Source organism: Hipposideros armiger, unplaced genomic scaffold (assembly GCF_001890085.2).
Source record: "Hipposideros armiger isolate ML-2016 unplaced genomic scaffold, ASM189008v1 scaffold_176, whole genome shotgun sequence".
NCBI lineage: Eukaryota > Metazoa > Chordata > Mammalia > Chiroptera > Hipposideridae > Hipposideros > Hipposideros armiger.
Genome location: NW_017731526.1, coordinates 388,757 through 404,898, shown reverse-complemented (window position 1 = coordinate 404,898; position 16,142 = coordinate 388,757). Strand labels below are relative to the sequence as shown.

The 16,142-nt window shown below is 35.1% G+C and overlaps 1 protein-coding gene across 6 annotated transcripts in view; it reads right to left on the bottom strand.

Annotated features, from left to right (window-relative positions):
* Nucleotides 1–16,142, bottom strand: part of ZBTB20 (zinc finger and BTB domain containing 20) — a 769,723-nt gene that overhangs the window by 715,966 nt on the left and 37,615 nt on the right. For 5 of the 6 annotated variants that reach the window (XM_019652234.1, XM_019652232.1, XM_019652230.1 and 2 more), the window contains exon 1: nucleotides 9,587–9,778. The exons of the other annotated variant lie outside the window; for it this stretch is intronic. The gene's annotated coding sequence lies outside the window, so the exon portion shown is untranslated. Of the gene's footprint in view, nucleotides 1–9,586; nucleotides 9,779–16,142 lie in introns of those variants that run through there. 6 annotated transcript variants of the gene reach the window in all.

Here is a 16,142-nt window from a genome sequence, read left to right as displayed (position 1 = left end):
CATTTATTATTACATATTTTGTCGTGTATAATATGCACTTTTTTGCCCAAATTTGTGAGGGAAAAATAAGGATGCACATTATACATGGGTAGTACTAATTCCGTATCTATATAAATATTTTTAATCCTTTTATTTGTTTATGAGTTAAAAGTGTAACTCCAGAAATCAATAACGATATTTGTGTGCAAAATAATACACTGGAATACAATAATTGGTTTTGTTGAACTTATGACAAACTTGCAACGATGAAGAGTTCTTGGCCTTCTATGATGCATAAATAATGTAAATTTGTTACCAGTACATAAAATTTCTTGTACCTTGTATCTGTTCTTGTGTTTTATAATTATTTGTTACATAACATTTATTGTACCATAATATGTTAAAAAACAAATCCTAAAATTCCTTTATAATACAAAAAAATAAGTACCTAAATGTAAACAAATAAAAATTTGAATTAAAAAATTAAAACAAAAGACTTTTTCCCTGAAAGTTTGGGCCAAACACGTGGGTGAGCATTATACATGAGAGCACATAAAACATGGCAAAATATGGTACTTTTCTGCAAATAACAAAACAAGCTTTAAAAAGCTTAAGCAACTTACCCAAATTCATACAGTTTGGTGATATTTATGGTAATATATGGACTAAACATCCCAGATGTAAATACCTTGCAAAAATCTGAAATTTAAAACTTAGCACTCATTTCTAAGTGTAATAAAAAATTAACATAGCATGGAAGAGTCTCTAAATTTTAAGTAGCCTATAATCCTATACCAAAGCATGGGTTTATCTTGCTATTTAAATTTGTTGTAGTTTTATTCATTTTATAGTTAAAGGATAGAAGGCAAGTGGAGTTCAATTAACCAAAAGCAAACAAAAAAAATTAAAAACAAACAAAAAATCAGAATGCTCATCAGTTATTATACAATACGATTTACCCTGCCCATTTGTAGTGCAACATTGTGCCTCAGTTTCCTCTTATAAAACATGGGATATCAAACAGTACTTTCAAAGGCTAGCAATTTTTCAGCTATCATAGTACTTAAAAACTGTTAAACCAAACACAACTAAAGTAATACTAACATGTGTCCGATCCCTATAAAAAAAAACCTTAGTCAAAAGTACCTTAATATCAACTAGTCCACCTGCTCGTTTAAACATGAGAAACAGACCTAAAAAGGTTAAATATCTCACCCAAGACAGCAAATTTCTCATAAAGCTAGAATTAGAAATTATGTATCTTTATCCAAAAGTCAACTAACATACACATTCATGAAGTGGCAATACACTAGCTTTCATAATCAAAAAGAGAAATCATCACTTTAACATAAAAGAAAGTAAATTTATAAAAGGATGTTTGGAAAGGATGTGCCATCAGGTGTTTTTTCCAAAGAGAAAAGCCTCTAAAATTACTTAAAATTCAAACAAATAAAAATAAAACAAATGAGAAGTTATAAACCAGCCGGACATAATCATTCATTCCGACCACAAACATGTGAGTACCTCTGGGCTGAATTCCATAGAAAGTTCTGGAGGCAGAAGGATGAATCAGACAGACACCATCCTCAAGGAGCTCACAGTTTAGTTGGATGATATGCTTACAAACAATGGCAATACAATGTGGAAAGTAATGCGATCAAAGTATGCATGTAAAAGTTGCTCTGAGAGTGCAAGAAGGAGCCCTCACTGAGGCAGTGGAGCTGAGGCTTTGTAAGCCATAGGAATTAGGTGAATATCTGCAACAATCCTCGCCTTCCTCAGCCCCCATTCTAAATTGGACACATCTGTGTTTGGGCCTGGAAATTTTTAAGTACATTTTTAATATACACTGGATGAGAGAAAGGGTAAAGTGCACTCATCCTAACTTCTCCTTGGGTGGTAAGGATTTCCAAACACATTAAAACATAGATTTTTTTTTTTTGTGTGTGTGTGTGTGTGTGTGTGTGTGTGTGTGTGTGTGTGCAGCTACTGCAATATCAGAATTTGAAACAATTTGCCAAATTTTTGCAAATGTCCTATTCTTTTTCCTGGCTCATGCATCAGTAAATCTCACAGCAACTGGGACACAAGGTGGCACTGTGGCGCTGACATTCATTTCAGGGCCCTTATTAAAAGGACAAATTGGAAAGAGGCAAAAGGCCCTACTGTGACAACTATTGACAAAATCAGAGTTGTAATACTGGCCGGCTAGGTCTACCAGCATCGAGTACCCAAAGAAGCAAATCAGTTTGCATTTCATAAATATCACATCATGCCTGCATAGAAGAGAACATATCCTCTAATGGCTTCTGCAAAATGTCATGTGTGTGTTCATAGAAATGTCCAAAGACATATCGTGCAGCTCTGCCAGTAGAAAGTCAGGAGTGAGATGTTTACCGTGTGCAAGGCCGCGGACATGGACCGCCTCTCCATCTAGTGGCCAGTGAGGAGGAACAGAACCATAGTAACCATGTTTTGCTTCACTCTGTTAAAAGCAGCCCTTTAATCAAACCACCCATAGGCAATTATGTCACTTTGTCTGAAAAATGACAATTTTTGGTTTATTCCATTTATTGAATCATTAAATAGACCTAATAATACATTGTGACATCCACTTAAGCTGAGAGCAACCATCACCAAAAAAATTAAAGCGCGTGTTGCTCTCTCCGATCACCTAAATTACTTTTATTCAATTATTACCAACCTACATGTCTCTCCATAGGTTTGTGCTTTATAGGTAGAAAATGCCAGCAGAATTACCTATATAGCTATTTAAAATAAAATCACACATTCTTTAAAATAAAACCTGAAAAGGAACGTTTTTCCCTTTATAGGCAAGGAAACTGAGGGGTAGAGATTCTGATTAATGCAAAATCATAGTCAGTTAGGACTAGAAACCTGGCCTACAGATTTAACCACTTTAAATCCTTTTTAGCATTAATTAATGCCTCCTGCTCTCCAAGGCAGTGCTTCAGTGTTTTGTTTGTTTTGTTTTGTTTTTACCACACCATAGGGTTTCTCTCAACATACTAGAAAAATAATTAGTTTCTAAAACTTCAACTCATGTATTTTCACACTAAATTGATAGGATTGAAACTACTGCATATAAGTCCTAGCACATCTTCCTATCTATGGCTATATTCTGAGCCTGTTACAAGAATAAGCATTTTTTTTAAACTAATCAATTAGTCACATTCATTCAACATTTAGAAAGCTAAGCAGCAAGTGGGCAGGGAATGGAGTAGAATGTGCTGGTCAAAACTGCTGTACAAAATGGTTTCAGAAAGCCATTTTGTAAAAAGAAACCTGAATCCATTCAGACTGATAGGAAGTTTAGAGTTGTTTTTTTGTTTTGTTTAATATAAAAAGTATTTCACTTTATTTTGAGACAGGAAATACATACACAATAACTTATTCACTCAATCATTTCATCCATTTTAATTAAACTCATGATGCTGTTTTGCGACATGTCTTGGTACTGCTTTGTTGGGAAGGCTTCTTATCAAAACAAATAAAATATGTCTACCAACTATGAAAATCTGCTCAAAACTCTAAACTCAAGGCTTAAAAGGCAAAAAGTATGAAGAACACCTGGCAGTGAATGTATTATAAATGTGAGATGTTATGACTTTCTCTTCAATGATCATCTTTTGGTGGAACCATTGAATGTCCTGGAGTAGAGAACCAAGTTAGGTAGCTCTGCTTTCGATGGGAATAGGGAGAAGATGGTACTGTCTGATAGGCTGGGTGGCTTTTATTGAGGGCTGGAGAGAAAGTATTTCTTTCATTAGACTTATAAATTTAGAAGCTTCAAAAGCACCTATGCCCTCCCCCAGCTTTACTTATATTCTGATCTCCATTTGCTTCTTAATGGTCTCTATTCTCCCCTATAGAGATAAGGCGAGAGGATAAAGGTCACTGTTGGTTTGAGGAATCCAAAAAGGAAGAACTATTCCAGTTCTTTTTGCCCAACCTAAAGCCCAGGTAACATGTGCAAACGACCAATAAGATGGAGACATTATTAAACATGTGCAGACCCAAAGTACATTTATGGAGCCCAAAGAAATTTTAGTGTGTCCAGAATTTTTGAAAAAAGAAAAGAGAAAAAAACAAAAATAAATTCAACAGTATAAAGCAACTTTTGCGACTATATTTTCTTCGTTCGTATTTAAACAAGAAAAGAGAGGACCACATTCCAACTGTTTAAATGTCTTGGTGTCTAAATAAGGGGTTTTGTTTGTTTACAATAATAGCCATATAGTTTTCATATACATACATACATCTACCAGAAAAATTACATAACCTAAAACACTGATAGTATTCTGCTAGTAATAATTTTTTTACTAAGCTTTAATTTGGTACTTGAGCAAACCGACAACATTACCCTAATTTTCTCTCAGTTGCATTTCATTTACTAGAAAGAATCTCATACTATAAAAGGAATTTGCCAACAACAAATCACAATTTGATTACAACAGTAATTTAGAGAACATTTCTGAAAAGAAAGGTAAAAATAGAAAATATCCGGGCTCATTCAGTAAAAAAAAAAACAAAAAAAAACAAAGCCTTCTAAACATTAGGGATAATCAAAATTTAAACAGTTTAAATTCAAACATGGCTTTAAAAAAAGTTTAAATTAAGAATTTCCAATGAATAAAATAATTCTATTATGAATAAGATTCGTAATTATTGCCATTTGTAGTTTCAATTTATTGGACATCTTTTTAATTTTTAAAAACCCCAAACTCCATTACATAGTTTTATATTTATTGAATGCAAATCCTTACATTAGTTATTTAATATGGAAAGTTTTCCAATAAATTCTTAACATTCTAAATGCATAACGTGTAATATGTATGTGGAATTCATTCTACCCTGAGACACAGAAATATTCAGTGACAAAATTACTTTTAATATCGAGAAGGTAAATGATGCTATAATTACCACCCTCTCCAACTGAGTTTCAAAGGTAAGACTGAATATTCAGAAATTAATAATAATAGCCTCAATTTCTATCTGGTAACTAAATGGGTCAGTTAACTCAGTCCTTGCTTCTCATCTCTCATTCTCACTTGGAAGTCAGGAGCTAACTTGCCCTAAATTAAAATGGTTATATAAGGGTTGCATTGGTTAACTGAACTACAAAACACCCCGGACCTGAAGTTTCAGTTGAGTGTCAAAAGATTCCAGAAAGGCAAGCTCCATGTCCTCAAGATGATTACTTTCAAGTAACTGTAGAATCACCAAAAGACTTGATCCTGGAGTAGAAAAGAGGTTATGAAGCTCAAGTTGAGCATAATTTTCCCCCAGTTTAGTGCAAAAATAACATGCCACTTAGTCATTATTACAATCGAACAGCCAGTGTGGTAGAAAAGCTCTTTTTTCTTATAGACCCTCCAATGCTTCCAACATCTGCTGCAGTGGTTACACATACATGATAATAATAATAGTTAGCATTGCTTCTTCCCACAGCCTCAGAATCTTGCCTATATTGAAATTAGAAGAGCTCAAGAAATATATTTTGGATACATTAAACATAATTAACATCAATGGTATTTGGTGATTAAATATATAGTTATCTATGATACAGGAAAACATATGAATTCAGCATTCCCTAGAATTTCTAGGATATAGATACTGCCCTTGAATTTTTGGTAAAGAATTAAAAGGATTTTTGTAGTTATTAACACTGGCTATAATTCCTGAGGGTTCTACAAAATGCTAGAAATTACTTAAGCAATACAAATGAAATAGGTTTTCAGGAAAATCATATGTTTCAACTTTTGCTAAATACCTAGGAATCCTATACTTGACTTGAAAGTTTGGAGCGAAGAATCAAATGGCCAAGGCTTACTCTAGTAGCACTGTCAATTAAGACCTAGTGCTTGTATAAGGTAACCACTGACTTATACAATGTGGAAAAAAACATTTAAAAGGGTTGTTTTCTAATTTAATAATAACTCTTGCATGTACACACTTGTTCACTGCTAGTGTTTATTGTTCTTGATGTAGGGTAGACTGTTTCTATGTAAACAATATCTGATTTCTATAATTTGCTTGCGATACAGCCATACAGGTGAAAATACCTAGATTTTCTTTGCAGCACTCTGTGACTTTTCATGCTAATTTGATCCTCACTGGTTAAGGAACTTAGGATAGGCATATTATCTTACTTCTTTGGTAGAAGTTCAGTATATTTTCCACTGAAAAATGCAGTTTGCTAAAATATATATCTACAGTGGCCTCCAAGGCTAGCTAGTCAGCTCTAATATCCATTATCCACTTTTAGACCTAAAGAGGCCACCCTTGGGACTGAAGAAGGCTGGAACTGGTGGCATTCAAAGAATGTCAACATCGGTCCTTCCTCTGCCAGAAAGGAGTACTGGTTAGCAGTATCAGTCAGATGCTGCTTCCACACACCTTGCCAGACCCTGGGGCAACACATTTGCTCAGGATCTGAACTAGCTTCCTGTGCCGCAGCAGGACCAGCCACTACTCAGGCTGGGCAAGTCCATGAACACATTCACTCATAATTTCTATATTTATAGAAAGCCAGAACATGTGTAGATAATCACACAATTGGATATTTATGAAGTGCCAGATTTTATGAATACGGGAATTTGTTAATTAGCACAAGGACTAATCATTAAAATTCAAAAATAGATAAACAGGAATGCCATTTATTTGTTCACATTTCAGGGGAAAAGTATGCAGCTGCTATCCTTTTGATGAATGGCTTCTGGAGAAAAATGTGAAAAAGTAACCACAAGTTTTGAAATCTTAATGAGTAAAATCCAGGAAATTACTATACAGTCTTTTTATTTAAAAAAAAAAAACCAAGTGAATCTTCCTCTAAGTTTAAAAAAAAAAAGTTTAAACCATCATGTGCTTGGCATTTGAGTTATACTGTCTTGCATTCCACTGTTTGGGTCCTTTTCGAAGAGCCAAAGCTGATTTTCATGGGGTAGGAGTTAAAAAACGCGCACACACACACACACATTACTCGGTACCACGTTGTTTTAGCTACAGGGCATGGCAAAGTATGAAATAACTGCTTTACAGCACTTCCTCTTGTGGGTGTGTTAGATAACTGTGTGCTCCAACATTAAAAAGAAACACATTGTGACCTGACCAAGACTTCAGGTTCTCTCAACAGGCAGATCTCAGGTGCTGATAGAAAGAGCCCATCATAAGCCGGCAAGGATGGTTAATGAATTTTTCTGGCACCAGCCTTTCAGCTTTCCAAAACCTTATACAGCAGAGCACACTGGTTTTAAGTTTACTTATGCACATTTTACAATGTCCTGCTGTATTTAGACTGTGACAGTACTTCCCAGAAAATGCCAAGATTATTTCCATACTAAAAATATTTTAGATCTACTAAAGGCTAAGAATTATAATTCAGAAGAAAACATACACACATTCTAAAAATCAAGCCAACCATTAAAATGACTAAATTTTTACTTTGTTTTATTCTTTCTAGAAGGTTAAAAGAAATTTTCATCTTTCCTTAAAAACCTCTCCATTTTTGTTTGCTTCTGGTTAACATAAATATGCTTAACGTGAAATTTTTAAAATATCATATCTGAAAAGAATCTGTGATTTATTTACCATACACATGAGAATACATACATAAGTACATATATATGAACACAGATATCTTCACACATACATGTGTGCAGAAAAAGAGAACTGTTGACCAAGAGAGACATGAAAAATTTCTTTTGAAAAAAAGCATAGAATTTTAGATAGTCCTCACAATGTTAATATAGAAAATGACAGACAGGTGCATGAGACATGCACATTTTTGACATAACATTTTGTTTTCAAACAAATTTTTGAGTCAAGAGTCCTGAAATGGAGAAAATCACATTTGAAACACCATATACTGTGTACCATATTAACACACACTTTCAATAGACGTCCCTAAAAGTTCCTCTTTAGGAAAAAAAACCTCTGACAGGACCTGAATATACTTAATATTTGTACCACTCTTGGTCAAAGCTGGCCTTTCTAGTTTAGAAAACAGATTAGGAAATATAAGCAAATTAAAAGTCTCCAAATAAATTTTTAAAAAGAAAGGGGGAAAAAAGACTTTTAACAGCAAAAGTTCACAACCCTTTTGGAATAATGGATTTTTAATAAACATTTTACTAGGTTTGAACCTTGAGAATGTGTTTGGGAATCTGTTCTAGCGTCCCAGGTGGGTTAAGATTATTGCTTTATGGGCTTCTTTATGTTGTCAGAGGCCTAATGGAATTTAAAAAAAAAAAAAGTCTGCTACTTCTATTAAATAAATAATTTATTACAAAAAAAGTGATGTTATTATCAAAGATCTCTATAGATCAGCATCTATTTTCTATCACTGCTCATGTAAATGCTGAAAGTATTTGTGTATCTTGCTATCTGACTTAATTTTTATCAAATGAATAGCAGTTTACTTTCAGGCAAATCTGAATAAAACTCCATTAAGGAGTCCATTTCAAATGGTCCAATTTAACTACTCCTTTGAATTTTGAAGAACACTGTTCTGGGAAAACTCTTCAACAATGTCAGCTAGTTGTGAAATGCAACTTTTCCCACCACAAAAAAGAAAAAATATATATAAAGGGGAAAAAGAGCACCTCCAAACGATGTTTGAAACAACAAATACATTATTTATAGCCCCCAAAATGTTAAATGAATACTTACAGTTGTTGCAAAAGATAGCCTGATACATTTCATAGCTTCCACTTTGTAAAAAGATGGCCAGCCCCCAACTCCTCCCTCCCCAAGCACAAATAAACAGTAACATACTAAAAGGAAACTGACCTAGGATAAAAACTGCTTGTTAAGAAAGTTTGCTTTCTTGCTAACCACAGTGATATCCCTATAAAAGTCCATCTGCAAAATAAAAGTTACAAAACAGTACCTTAGTCCTTTCGAAATACACCCCCCAGACGTAATATAGAAGAGTGTGTGATGATAAAAATAATTACTATATTCTTACCCACCCCTCGATGACGACCCCTCACCTTATGGCCAATGTCATCAAATAAATATGCTGCAAAAAGTATTGAACCTGCTTCAAGGATTTAAACTGTAAATATGGACTTTAAACTTCAATGTGAAACAAAGAACAGGAGTCTGACTTCAGTAATACCCGCACTGGCACTGCATCTAGAACTCACTGGCACATAACTAGCAAAACCCAGTTAGCAATAAATAGGGACAACATGATATATAGACAGACAGATGGAATTGCATAAACAGATAAGAAAAGCAAAGAGACTAACAAACATACGGAGGGGTCTGTTTTCAGAGTGAAAGATACTGATTTATTTGGTACTTGAGTGAGAAAAATAGGTTTGTTTGTAATTATTTTTAAAGTAATTCAACTGAATCACAAGGGCACACCCTTAAATAAGTAGGAAGAAAATTAGCAGAGGGTAGGCCTCCTATAGATGTTCCAAATTTTAAGCTAGCAATAGCTCTGTCAAACTTAAATCTGGATATTAAAATTCAAGGGAGAAAGAATAAAAGCATTGGGGGCTGAAGGAGATGATAGGTAGAGGGGGGATTGAGGAAGCAGGATTTTTTTTTTTTTTTTGAAAGTTGTCTGCCCTACCTTCTTCCCCAGCGCTGAGTTTCTCTTCTCATAATCGGTGTCTCCCTGGAAGTACAGTGTGAGTGGTAATGACTGCCTGCCTCCCTAATGAGTCCATTTTCCTGCTCTTGATGTTGTGTATATACACACACTGCAACCTACCTTACAAACCACAGAGACGGGAAGAGAGAGAGAGAGCAAGAGAGAGGGAGGGAGAGGGGGGACAGAGAGAGAGAGAGAAAGAGAGAGAGAGAGAGAGAGAGAGAGAGAGAGAGAGAGAGAGAGAGAGAGAGCAAGCGAGTGAGAGAGAGAGAGAGGAGAGAGAGAAAGAAAAACAGAAAGAAACAGAGAGAGAAAGGCACAGACAAAGCCCTCCTACCAGACAACAGCCAGCCTTCCTTCCCCTATCCAGCAAAAAGCAACTCGTGTAATGCAGCAACAGGTTCAGTGTTGCCAGACTCACAGTGAAAAAGGTATATTCTCTATATCATTACTGCTTGCAAATAAACAGTTTAAGAGCAGCTGGCTCCACCTTCTTTATTTGTGCTCCACTATGAGGAATGTATTGTTTCAGTTCTGGCACACAGTACACGTAATTATCATAAATAACATTTTTTTTGCACATTAGCAGGAAATAGTGAAATGCATAGCTTATTTGTACAATCTTTTAAATTTATTTTTTTTAATGTGAGAAGATTGTCAACAGATCTGCTCTGACAAAAGCCTCGGAATGATTTTAAAGTCAGAGAAGTCTTAAAGGAGGCTCTGAAAGAAGGACTCCATACAATAGGAAAACTGATCTCAGACAAAACTGATAACTGCAAAGAAGAAATCCTTGCTTAGTAAATAAGTCAAGATCACATGCAAAATTGCAGACAAAAACAGAATTGAGTTTAATTAAGTAACTAATAGGCTTGTGCTTTAGAAAAAGGCAGATTGGGTTCTTGTTTGAAGGACCTATCTGTATAAACATCACAATGCAATGTACTCTGCGTGAACAGGTGCAATGCACATAGTACACAGTGTTACAACAACAGAAATAAATCCCATAAGGAGCTTCCATCACAAGCAGGACAGGATTTCATAGAATGTGGGTCTGAAACCACAACAGAAATCCCTTGTTCTTTTATTAGAAGAAAAAAAAAGAATAATCAATGCTTCTAAATATACCTTACTTAAAAGGAAAAAGAAATGTTTTTCTTTGCCTGATACCTCTAACCAATTCTTTTTTCACATGCTAGAACCAAAACAATGCTGAGATTACACTCCTCGCCCCATCACGTGCTCCACACCCCTTTTCCCCCACTCCCAGGTGCCTTTTCTCCCATAAATAATATATTTGCAGCTATGGAATTACCAACATCAGAAAACAGAACTAATTTCAAGCCCTTCTCCTTGTCCCCAATTTTAAAAAAACTAGATACTGCTTCTTTATCTAGACAGCCACCTTCCTTAAAGTATTTCTATACAGTTTGGCTGTGTGTCATTTAGATGGGACTTAAGAAATCACAATTGAGGTCAAGCATTCTTTAAAAAATCTACACACAAAAAAAATAAAAATAAAAATAATATATATATGGATCTGGCCTACTCAAACCCTGCATTTGGGCATCAATCATTAATTGTATACTAAGTATATTAATTGTAAAATCCTCCTTTTATATGGTTTAGTGTTTCACCATGTTTCAAAAATTAGAATGTGTTTCTTTGCATAAGCAAAACTACTTTACTATATAAGCATCAATTCCTTCATTTAAAAGTTAGTTTTCAGGGCCTGCTGAATGGCGCATTGGTTAAGAGTTGGTTTGGGATGTCAGCTCTGAGCAGCAGGACCCCGGTTCGGATCCCACATTAGGGCCAGTGACACTGCGCCCTCTACAGCTAAGATGGTGAATGACAGCTCGACCTGGAGCTGGGCTGCCATGAGTCGCAGGAGATGGCGTAGGCTGCAGTGGGGCTGTAGTGGGCTGCCGTAAGCTACTGTGAGTGGCCGGCAGCAGGCATGCGCTTTCATGAGTTGCCATGAGCCGCCATGAGCTGCCGCCCAGTGGCCGGCAACCGATCTGCCTCACACGGGAAGAGTGCAATGATAATACCAACATGGGCCAGTGAAGTGACGTCCTCCACAACTAGACTGAAGAACAAAATGACAACTAGTCTGTTCACCTCCCTCAATTCCCCAATAAAATCTTGAAAAAAAAAAAGTTTTCAGTTAATAAAATAAGTAACTTAATTACTTCAGTATGTAACTATGGATCGACTGTATCTTTACCAAACTGACAAAAATTTTTTAGAATATCAATTAAATCTTCAGTCATGTTCAGAACAGAGATCAATATTGTTTTAGTGATTTTAAGGAAAGATAATCTATACCGCAGAAATTTAGAAGGCTATATCCAACCTCATATTATACAAACTGTCCTGGGAAAATTCTATTCACAAACCAAAAGCTAGACCCTCCACTCTCATTATAAACCACCAGTTCTAATTGTCCGGTGCTGTAGTTGTGCTTTACCCCTCTTCAGGGTGGATGCTTAATACACAGGGGACAGATACACACCCAAGGGGATGTAACCGACCCCTACTTTTGAGAAAAACCTTTCTAAAATACACTTAGTGTGTGTAAGACCAACACGCATTTCGCTCTTTACTGTTCAGTCTGGCAGTTCTGTTTTCTTGCTATTGCCCTATTGTTTCCCTGAGGCTTTATTGAAATGTATGAAGAAAAATGCACAGGGGTGGCCGGGTGGCTCAGTTGGTTAGAGTGTGTGCTCTGAACAAGGATACCGGTTCGATTCCCGCATGGGATGGTGGGCTGCGTGCCCCCCTCCCCAACTAGATTGAAAATGGCTACTTAACTTGGAACTGAGCTGTGCCCTCCACAACTAGACTGAAGGACAATGACTTGACTTGGAGTTGATGGGTCCTGGAAAGAACACAATGTTACCCAATAAAAATTAAAACAAAAAAAGCACAAAAGCCTCACAGTTTGACAAACTGATTCAAATTAGATATTAGTACGTCATGACTTTTAAAATAAGATTCTAGGTATTTTTTATTTGCTTGGTTTTAACCCAAGGAGAATAAGAAGACAGTATTTGTTTTCTATAAGCATGAGTCAAAAGAAATGTAAAGGACCATAAAGGTTATCCACCTTTTCTAAAGAACAACTACCTAGTTCAAGGTTAAAAAAAAAGGAAAACAAATATTTTGGCTTAGTGAAAAATGCACAATATCTCAACTTTCTCCATATCTGCACACTTTACTGGATTCCGAACACAGTAAGTGGCACATTCTTAGTACTTTCTGGAGTTCAAGATACACCCTCCCTGCTGGAACTGGAGCTCCATGGATTGAACTAACCATAGCACCACTTGAAACAATACTCCTAGTTGATTATCAGACTCTGTACATTATAACATTATTAAATTAGTTAGTATGTTAATATGCCACAGGGCAATTTCATCCTGCAGAAAGATCCTGAAGTGGGAGTTAAAAATTGGTTTTATTCTCAGCATCACCACAAGTAGTTTGTATACCCTGGGCAAACCACGTAACCATCCTCGGCTTCCATTTCTTTATATAAAAATAATAATAATAAATTTAAAGGAAGGAATTGGACTGGATAGCATGATTATGACGATGATAGCTAGTTTAGGTGCTTACTATGTGCCAGGCACTCTTGTAAGTACTTTCCATTTACTAACTCATTAAATCCTAATAATGACCCTATAAATTAGAGATTACTTTTAGTTGCATTTTCCAGGTGAAGAAACATAGAGGTTAAGTGATTTGCCTGATAACACAGCATAGCAGTAATGGGATTTGAACCTACCTGGCTGGTTTAGAGCTCATGTGCTTAATCCCTATGCCATACTGTCTCCCAATATCTAATAATATCTAAGGCCCCATTTACCCATAAGATTCTGTAGTTGTAAGTCAAATTCAACATACCCTGATGATTCCACACCATACCTTGATGACTAACATAGCATAATGCAAATTTGCTTTTATAAAATTATACCCAGAGCTCTCAATATATTTGGTTTAAGATTCTAGCAACAATATTGAAAAGTTTACATAATCCATTCAATCGCTTTTGTTTCCAAATATCCATAAATATGCTTCCACTTGCTTAAACTGGAAAATAACCTGTAATCAATAAAACTATCAAATTATAAAGTCTACTTGCATTATATATATAGTTCCCATAGATTATTCTCCTGAGTGCTCTAAGTCAAGGGGAAAAACAATAACCTACATAGTTATTTAAGATTCCTTAGTTCAAGTATCATATACCTAATACTAATGCAAATAATTGTTTAAAGAACTAAGTGAATATTAAATAAAATACAGTAAAAACTGTCCTTTGTCCCATAGCCTGAGAAAGGCATAGAAAAAGCAAGGATTCGATTATAAATGATTTGTAAGAGACGCTAAATAATACCATCCTGTGATTTTACACAGTTGGTTTTAACTTTGAATTATTTAGAGATACACTTTGAAAATTTTGATACTAGTGATTCATTCTGCAAGAAAGAATTTACCTTTGCTCTGATCTTTGTGCATTAACTAAACATATACTGGGTGCCCATTATGTGCCACACGCTATACTTGGGGGTGAAAAGAGAAGATAAAACAAATGATGCAGTTTCTGCTTTGGAAGACTTCACAGGCTGGTGGATGACAGACATGTAAATATTACTGCAAGCAAATAATCTTACCCCTGCATAATGTGCTATCACATGTAATGCAGTGCCTGAAACTGTGCTTCCCTCATAAACCTAAAATTGAAATTCAATAAAATAAATATAAAACCTAAATTTAAAATATGGCTTATGAAAGAGGTGTGTGTGCACGTGTACGCCCATTCATGGAGGGGGAGGTGGGTATTGAGGTTTGATTGGAGACGGTTTATTCTTTACCAGTGTGGTTTACAGATCCTTTGAGTATATTTTATCCATTGTCCTCTGGTACAGTGTCTTCTACAAAAACACAGTACATTTTCTTCTTAGATAATAGTAGAATGCAGTAACAACTATTGCCCTAGATCACAAAATATCATTAATTTTCGTTACAATGTACTATACTTTGTCTTGGCAAACGAATACTTCCAAAAGTACTTAAAGGGTAACATTTTTTTTTCTTGAAAAGGAAAGAAAATCAACTAATTTCAAAAGCATTTAACACTATCCCAAATATGTTTTTGCCAAGTCCTTTCTCAGGTATCATTAATGTTTTTATATTAATTATGTAAGGCTAAACAGGGGAAAATGTTGAGATAAGTTTAAGGCTGTTCATAAGAACATTCCCAAAAGATACTTTTATTGCCCAGATTAAAAAAGAATAAAAATAAATCATGTTGCAATGACGGACAGAACAAGAGTTTTTAGCCCTAGTAAAGGGGGTGGAAAAGCAAAGTCTGGGATTCGTGGATCAAAATGAATAAATGCTACACTAACTACTGACTTTGTCATTGAGACCACTTTCATAAAGTGAATTCTATGTGGTTTAATTTGATAATAATCCATAATCTTGATCATGTTTTAAAATTGTATCCCATCAGTCCCCCAAAAAAACTAGGAGAGATTGTAGATAAATCACAGATTACTAATAGTAGGCCAGTAATATGATCCTTATATGGGAAGAGATGCATGCCAAATTTCAATTTTAGTCAACAAATACTTTAGTTTAAAACAAACACAAAGCATTGCATGTAAACAACATCACGGGGAGCACCTTTATTATGCCTTTTGAAGTGCTGTAGTCATTTATCCTTTCCCCACTGGACTGAGGAACCCACAAGAACAGGGTCTACTTATTAAGTTTTGTTAGCCTAATACCTGGTGAACACCTAGAATATAGTTGAAGCTCCCAAAAAGTATTCTTGAATGAATGACTAAATGAATGAATGACTGAACAAATGAATAAAGTGATAAAACATGGGATTTATAAACCTTGGTTAATTAAAAACTTTAATAAATTTTAATAGTAAGGCTATAAACCTGTAAATAGCATTTTTAAAATGCATTAACATATAAAACATATTCTTAAGATCTTGTGAAAACAAAAAATGGTTATAATAGGATAATGAACGATACTCCAACTTTGATATTTGAAAAGTGTCATAAAACAATATTGAATAAAAAAGGTATTGCCCTATAGCTAGCAGAATTTTAATTAACATCATCTCAGAAAATTCAGCTAGCCTTTACATTTCATTTATTCATTATTTCTTTCACATCTACAATGTAAGTGTTCAAGTGTAAGTCTGGAGTTGGCCTTAGTGTTCCTCATAGGAATGGAACCATCTCCTTTAAGGAAAACACTTTGGAAAGCTAGCTGGAGTCAGGGAGTGGGGTTTGACTAATTTTTCTTGTGGGGTTAAAATGCATTGCATAAGAAATAACAATTTGAAGGTAGGGGAGCACAGAGATGAGAGGAACATAACAGCAAAGAATGGTAGGCAGTGAAAAATTCCCAATGTCAAGATGGACAAAAGCTTTTTAAAAGAGTGATGCTTAATATTAAATTCTAAGGAGTTTGCATTTTGCAATGTAAATCTTCTTCTAGAAAG